The sequence below is a fragment of the Alligator sinensis genome, unplaced genomic scaffold, assembly GCF_000455745.1.
Source record: "Alligator sinensis unplaced genomic scaffold, ASM45574v1 scaffold607_1, whole genome shotgun sequence".
Taxonomy (NCBI): domain Eukaryota; kingdom Metazoa; phylum Chordata; order Crocodylia; family Alligatoridae; genus Alligator; species Alligator sinensis.
The window spans coordinates 345983-353792 of NW_005841935.1; the positions used below are offsets into that span (position 1 = coordinate 345983).

The 7810-nt window shown below is 41.2% G+C and overlaps 1 protein-coding gene across 2 annotated transcripts in view; it reads right to left on the reverse strand.

Annotated features, from left to right (window-relative positions):
- Window positions 1-7810, reverse strand: part of DGKQ (diacylglycerol kinase theta) — a 149529-nt gene that overhangs the window by 102454 nt on the left and 39265 nt on the right. The gene's annotated exons all lie outside the window — the stretch shown is intronic.

A 7810-nucleotide genomic window follows, 5' to 3' on the forward strand; every position in this document is an offset into this window, starting at 1 on the left:
ACACCAAGGCAGAGCCGAAACCCAGCAGGCTCGCTGCATGCATGCCACACTGGGGCAGAGCTCACACCCGGATGAGAATGGTTTCCATTTTCTGGCTCATTCTTTTCAGGGTTAGGTGGTAGTAGGATTGCTGCTGCTATTTGCACAGGGGTGCTGAAGCAAGCAAACAGGTGAGTTGCACCTGGGTGCTCAGAGTGGCCAGGGTGTGCTGGGATCACATGCCCTGGAGGTAGTAAGGAATGTTGGCTTGGGGCTAGCACCACCCCTCTGGGCAGTAGAGTTCAGGAGGTATGAAAGTTTTTCCACAGAGCAAAGGGAAGTGCTGGGAATGGTGCATCCTAGAACACTGAAGGAATGAAAATAGTGTTTTATCTCCTCAGAGAAAACTAACTACGCTGGAACGACCCAGGTAAAATGGATCAAAAGATAACCCTCACCTGAAGTGGCATACATTTAAAGGGTACTTAGCACAGGTTAGCATCCTTTAAGGGGTTAATGCTTTATGCGCCTTTATGATGGTTTAAAACGGGACGGGGAATTATTTTGGGCACAGGGCCACTTACTGAGTTTTGGCAAGCTATCAAGGGCCACATGACAGGCAGCCCAGGGCAGATTAATATTAATTTTCTAAATTATTTCAGGGCCCTGCAGGCCAGATAGAATGGCCTCGCAGGCCACATCCAGCCCACATTTTGCCCACCCCTGGTTTAAACGGTAACCAGTAACATCATCTTCTCTCTCTTCACTCGTCTTTTCATTTCCTCCAGCCTGCTTCCACTCCCCTATCTCTGTTTCCATGCTAACCATTTCATATTCTTAACTGTCAATGTTCTTCTCTATCTTCCCAAATCAATTGGTATCCTTGCATCCAATTGAATCACTTCTTTTTTTTTTTTTACTTAAATTCTTGGAAATTAACATAAGATTGATAGATACAACAATGGATGTCATCATGAAGGTTAAACTTGTACTGTTGGTGTTTCCTGCTCTAGAGAGAAAGCTATGAGAGTTTTAGAAATTAAGGGTGCCTGTATACGAGTAGGGAGGCTGCTCCAATGCACTGGAGAATGGGGTGGGTAAGATTCGATAATCTTATTAAATGACTGACCATGGTTAGGTGCTACATTAAGATCTCAGGGAAATGGTTTTATGTTCAAAACTATTAGGACTTCCAACTCTTTTGTGGGTATCACTAGTTTGGGAATCCCCATACGTAAGCAAAACCCCACAGCACGAGACAATGCCTGAAACTTCTGGCCATTAACCATGGCATGTTCAATGCAAACTGGATCACTCAAGTGTTAGTGTTAATAAACATAAATTCATCATTTTTACTCCAATTCTGTTTTTACAGTAATTGATCAAAAGCACATTAACTGATATATGCAACCACTTGCATGCAACTGGAGCCACTTGGAAAAAAATCCCTTACTTATGACAAAACAGGCAGAAAGTGTTGATCACTTCCTTATTTCCCTTTTCTAATTTGAAAAATTAGAGAAAATGTCATGCATACAAACAAGGCATCTGCCAACCTCTAATCTACTCTGCAAAAAATAAAATAAGAAACTAAAAATAAAAATCTTGGTGGACACTTGCTGGTCTCTATAAATATGTTTAATCAACAATTCTAGGAAAGGGCTTATTTGCACATTCTTTTTTAGATATCCCCTAGACCCTGTACTTTACATGGTGTTTTTGGACTACAGTCTACACTCGATGTGCTACCCCAGAAGTAGAATTTTTGGTAACTATCACACACACACACACTTTATATAAACTAGACATAGAGAACAACTATTAGAAGTGCCCAGCTCCTCTAAAAGCATGCATTTAGAATGGAGACTCTTGAAAACTAAAGTGTAAGTATATTTTTACTATACAGAAAACATAAGGAAAGACAGCATTTAACATGCCAGAAAATAAATGGGGGGGGAGAGGGAGGGATGGGGTTGTTTTTTAAGTGACTATTGCAGATACCCAACAAGACCCATAGGGTACAGAAAGCTGTTTACAGCTGTGACCAACCAAGTGTATGGCTGCAGACGCCTTCAAAAATGGCCAACCAGGTGAAAATCTAATCCCTCGCTGCATGAGGGGCCAGATGAAGATATTTCAAAACAAAGCATCTTCTGTAATTTCTGTCTGTGCTGCCTGCCAGCCACAAACCCCACTGGAGGATGAGGCGGGTGGTACTGGAGCCCACCCCCACCTCCTGGGGGGTGGGGGTCAGGGCTCCAATTCACCCACCCTATTCTCCAGTGCATTGGAGAAGTCTCTCCAACTTGTATACAGGCACCTTTACTTTCTAAAACTCTCATAGCTTTCTCTCTAGAGCAGGAAACGTCAACAGTACAAGTTTAGCCTTCATAATGACATCTATTATTGTATCTACAGGCCCAACAACTGATTCCACAGTTGTTCTTGGTAGTATCTGGCAGATGACCTCATTTTTATGCTGGACTGTCAACTGACGAGGTTCTTAAAAATGATTAGCCACTTAAAGCAAATCATGAATAATTAGTCAACAAGGCAGAACCATCACTTCTTGGTACTGGAATCAGGCAAGGCAGATTGTTCATAGTGCTTTTGGGGGTGAAGGGGGTAATCATCTTCAATTGTATTGCTCCACCATTTGTCCTACATAGCTCTCAGTCCCTGCACTTGCTAGCATATTCAGCCTTCTTTGACACAGATGTCAGAACTTGCTTGGTACAAGATGCTTTCATCAAGCAGTTGTGCAATGCAGTATCATTTTCATCAAATCAGTCTAAATATAGTCCAATATCTGGCCCTAGAATTCCTCTGGCTGCAGAGTATAAAGACATCCCTAAAGTTTTTTCAGTTGTTCTGATCATTCTAGAAGCAATATTAACAATACTAGTACTAACCTACCAGAGCTGTTTTTACTGCTTTCAGTTTAACTAGGTAGAGGGGTGCCACCTTGTGGTCTTTCAAGTGGAGCTAGAGAGAAATTAAGTTTTGTTAAGGTGTCAGAAGTCAAACCCAATGTTCCATTCGTGAAATTTTTGACATCTCTCTGACAAGCCAAAATACAGCAAGTTAAACCGACACTAAAAACTATCCTCAGCCTAGTTTGACTGGCAGCCCAATGCTCTTGCGCAAGATGAAAAAGTTAACTGTGGAGAGGCCATTAGGAGCCATAAAGTGATAGCTATGGGCAGCCTTGCATATCGGACATAAGGGTCTATCCTCAAAATGGATGGAATTGCCTCCTAATGAAAAGTGCTGCTTCTAACGCTATGTCCCTCATCCCAAAACAGAAGCTTGTGATAAAAATCACACCCCGGGAAGCAAATAAAGGGAAAGGAAGCTCTTTCTGTGTATGCTTCCCATTGCCCCCATCCTTCCTATTCCTGCACCCACATCCACACACATACGCACCACCCAAAAAATTAGACATATGACGACATCCTAACCCCAGCTCCAGTGTCCTAGTTAATTCCTATATGCTCATTACATAGGTTACATAAAATATTGACTCTGGGTGGGTTTCAATGGCATTATATATAAAAAACAAACAAACTTGCAAACACTTCAATGACATCAAAAGAAGCAGCAGATGGGTCTCATTCCAGAGGTTCCCAAAACTGTATGATTACTGTTCTCTCTCAGTAACTGTTTTATTATCCCCACTTTGCTTCACTCAAATGGCCATTAGAACAATTGTGTTTTATTTTTCTAGATTTTCCTTAATGGTTTTTTACTAATTTATGCTTCTGGCATTTTACCACCTCATCTTCTCATTTTCATGCTCCTCTGACCTTCATAATATCTTTGCATGCCTTTAAGTTAGATTTGTTAGTATTTTATCATATATTCTTTAATACCACACATCCTCAAATAAGGAATACACTTTGTTTTTGCAAGGCAGAATGTAGAGAAAGAGAAAATTCTCAAGAGTTGCGAATGTCTTGTGCTCTTCAGGAGGGCTTATTCTGTCGCACGCAGGACGCATGCACACAAGCAGCAACGTGCAGTTTGTGGTGCCTCAAAGTCTTTTGAGGTGCCACAAAATGTATGCGGTGCACATTAGTCCATTTGCCACACTGCATATTTGCAGAATGGCAGCAAAATTAAATACTAGTAAATCCCAGTATCTAAAAAATGTGGCAAAAACAAGTGGTGCAGCATGGCACCACACAGCAAAAACTAGCAGCACAACACAGCACAGCAAAAATGAATATGTGCCATTGGTATTTGTTCCTGGGGAAATGTACATTCCCACTCATTGGAACACACCCACGGTGTCCACGAACTGTGACATCCCAAGAAACAGTCTGGATGAGCCAACAGGACCTTCCTGCAATGGCAGAACAACAACAAGGCTAAGCCTCATACCCCTGTAAAGGCAGTAACAAGGCATGTCTTTACTGTAAATAGCTGAGCTCTATTTTCCACAGTGTTTATTAATTTCTTCCATCCTGCAGGAAGATTTATTTGCAAGTGAAATCACGTGTAAAAAATCATCCTGTGGTTCCAAAAATGAGGCATCTTGCTACATTTCTAGTAGAGGTCTTGCCTGAAATTGAACATATTGCTACCAAGTCAAAACCTAAAACGAAGAAAGTAGAACTCCATATGTTGAAATTTCAACCTTTTCAAAAGTAAATTTGTTCCAGTTTTGTAAGGGAATAGAATAAGCAAAGTTTAAGATGCAACAACTTACAAAAGTAAAACCCCCCAAACAAACAAGAAAAAAACCCAATTCCTTGCTAAACAGCAAAGACTTTACATGCTCTCACTAATGTGTAGAAATGTGATAAAATCTTCCCCAGGAAGCTATGCTTAATATTGCATGTTAATGAATCTCATTTGATTCAGTCACCATAGTCCATTATTACAATTCTTACAAGCAATGACACATTCTTAGACAACATCTACTAAACTTTAAGAAATGCAAATCACTTTTCAAGGCAGTTTGTCCATAGCTACATGTGCCAGGCAAGTTCAAAAGAAATCCTACTTAAAAAAAACTGCTGAACTCACAGGAGGGCCACTCTCTCTCCAATCTCTCAGTCCTGATCCTCAAGGGAAACTTACACAACACTTCCCAGAGACGAGCCTATGAGCTCCATTTCATCAACCTGCTGGATACTAGAGATCAGGGACTAAACATAGACATTGGATTTTTGATGCATTACAATCTGCCTGGCAACTGACTCCCCAGCCCAGCCCAGCCCCTGGCTTCTTTACTTTTCATTCCATCCAGGAAGAGCACACACCAACTGCTGCAGCTTCCTGAGCCTGACGAAGGGTTTTTGAACCCGAAAGCTTGCTTAATAACTATTCTCCAACCATTTGGGTTGGTCTAATAAAAGATATCAAATTCACCCAAGGAACCTTGTCTGCCTAGTTACCCCATAGGAAATGAGGAAACTGCCATGGGGAGGCCCTATGTATGTGGCAGAATACCAGGCCCTCCTATCTACAGCCTATCAAGTCAATTCCAACTAGATGGTGACAGAACAGGGTATAGGGGAACCTGGTATATCCATCCCAAGTTTTAACTGTTTTGTTAACTTCTGGTGACATCTGCCTCCCTATTGTTTCATTAACATCATAGCGTGGCAGACGAAAGCAGTGAGAAGTAATGGTGAAGTTGAGGTGCATTGGGGAGCACCCGCCTACATGACATTTCCCCAATTGTAGGCTTGCACTTGTGGGCTCTACTATTTGCTTTATTGCTCCATTTTAAATCTTTATGTAATAAGTATTCTAGAAGGTACTGTACTTGCTGCAGCATTTTATCTGTTTCAGGTGTAGCATGTCTGGAAGATATTCTAGTCCTTTATTACCATCTTTTACCATTTTTGCTTCAGGGATGCCAATGTGCACTGTCTCCATATTTGTTTTGCTTCTTTATCTACTGCTTGTCCAGGACAAACATCACTAAATTCATGCATGAATTCATTTGTTTAGTTGAAACCAGTGACTTCTGTGATGTCTACTTGATGTTCTCGTGTGCTTTTCTTTGATATTTTGCTTGTAATTTATACTACCCTAGTGAGATTATGGTTGTGCTTTACAGTTGTCTTTGTCCTCTGGCGTAATGATGGGGAAGTATTCATAGCCTGGCACATTCACTGATGCCCCACTGTCTGGCATTCAGGTGGCTGTTTGTGCTGACACTGCCTTGTCTTTGAATCTGCCCTTAGAAATTATGTGTTTTTGCAATTTTTTACTTCATTAATATCTTATACATGTCAAATCTTTTCTTCTGAGTCACTGCTTGATTCATCAATAGGATGAACTCATCCCTCTCCTCTTCCTGTTTGCAAGATTTTCTTTAATGACATAAAATTACTGCATATGATTAATAGATTCATAGATGTTAGGGTTGGAAGGAACCTCAGTAGGTCATCGAGTCCGACCCCCTGCATAGGGCAGGAAAGAGCGCAGGGGTCAGACGTCCCCGGCTGGATGGTTGTCCAGTCTCCTCTTGAAGACCCCAAGGTAGGGGAGAGCACCTACCCCCAAGGTAGGGGAGAGCACCACCTCCCTTGGAAGCCCATATGATTAGCATATGATTATAAATTAAGTGTACTTTTCATTATAACAATATCACCTTTAGTAGCTACTTGCTTGCCTTTATATTTTGATCACTTTTACTTTGTATTTGTGTGTTTGTTTTTACACAAGTTCTTTGAATTTAATTTTCCATTTATTTGTATACTCTGCTGTATTTTTAGCACTTATCACTGTGTCTTGTCCACATAGCTTCTGCATTTGGTTATCAACTTGTTTCCTAGCTATACACATGTATAAGTTCTTGGTAAACATAATGTGAGCTCTACATATTATCACTTGAGTCCCTATACCTTTTGCCTCTGTTGCCAATATATCATCTACTTATGAGTCAGTCATTTTTGTGCTGGTTTCATTTGATTCTTGATTGCACTGATTAAGAAGACAGACCTGATACATGGAATAGTCTGTGGACTGAAAATATTTTTGGAGTATGTCTGGGATTTTACAAGGGTTCTCTCAGTTTGAAGCATATTGTAGCCTTTGGTCATTATAGGTAATAATATACCTATTCTTTATAGTAGTATAAAGAACAGGTATAATAATATACCTGTTCTTTCACTTTGCCATTTAACCCAGCACTGTTGTTATTTTGCAGTTTACCTACTGTGATCTGAAGAAAGTTAAATTATTAAACATTTCTTCTTCCAGGGCCAACTGCTTGGGGACAAGAATTTAGTCTTCCATCATAACTATTATTTTTTTCATGTCATAGTAGGGTTGGAGCATTGTTGTAGCCCACAGGGTCTGGGAAATAGGAGAGGCAACCTATTTTTTCGTGATATCTTTTATAGGACCAACTGTATAGTAGGGAGTGATCGCAGAATCATAGGAAAGTAGAGATTCCACAATTTCTTTCTGTAGCCTGTTCCCATGCTTGACAGATAAGCTTTTGGGATGTTGGCATTTTTTGCCCAAATATTTTGTAACAGGGGGCCTTCTCAGGGCCGATCCCACTTGTTTCTGGGCTAACCACCCGCCTTCTCGCCCGCCACGCCTTGTTGGTAATTAATTAATAGAAGTTAATTAATCAGGAGGCTGCCCATTTCTTGCCCCAATGCCAGGGGGCACTATCTGTGGCTCCGTTCCTCCCCTACACCGCAGCCCAAGCCTCGCAGATGGCATCCAGATGTTCTCACAATCACCGGCCCCATGCTGGGCCCCATAATCCTAGTGTTGAACTCCTCTAGGATCCCTCCATTCTGGCAGCCTAATCTGCCTTCATCCTGGGCAGCATAGCTCCCTGAACTGCTTCCCCTTC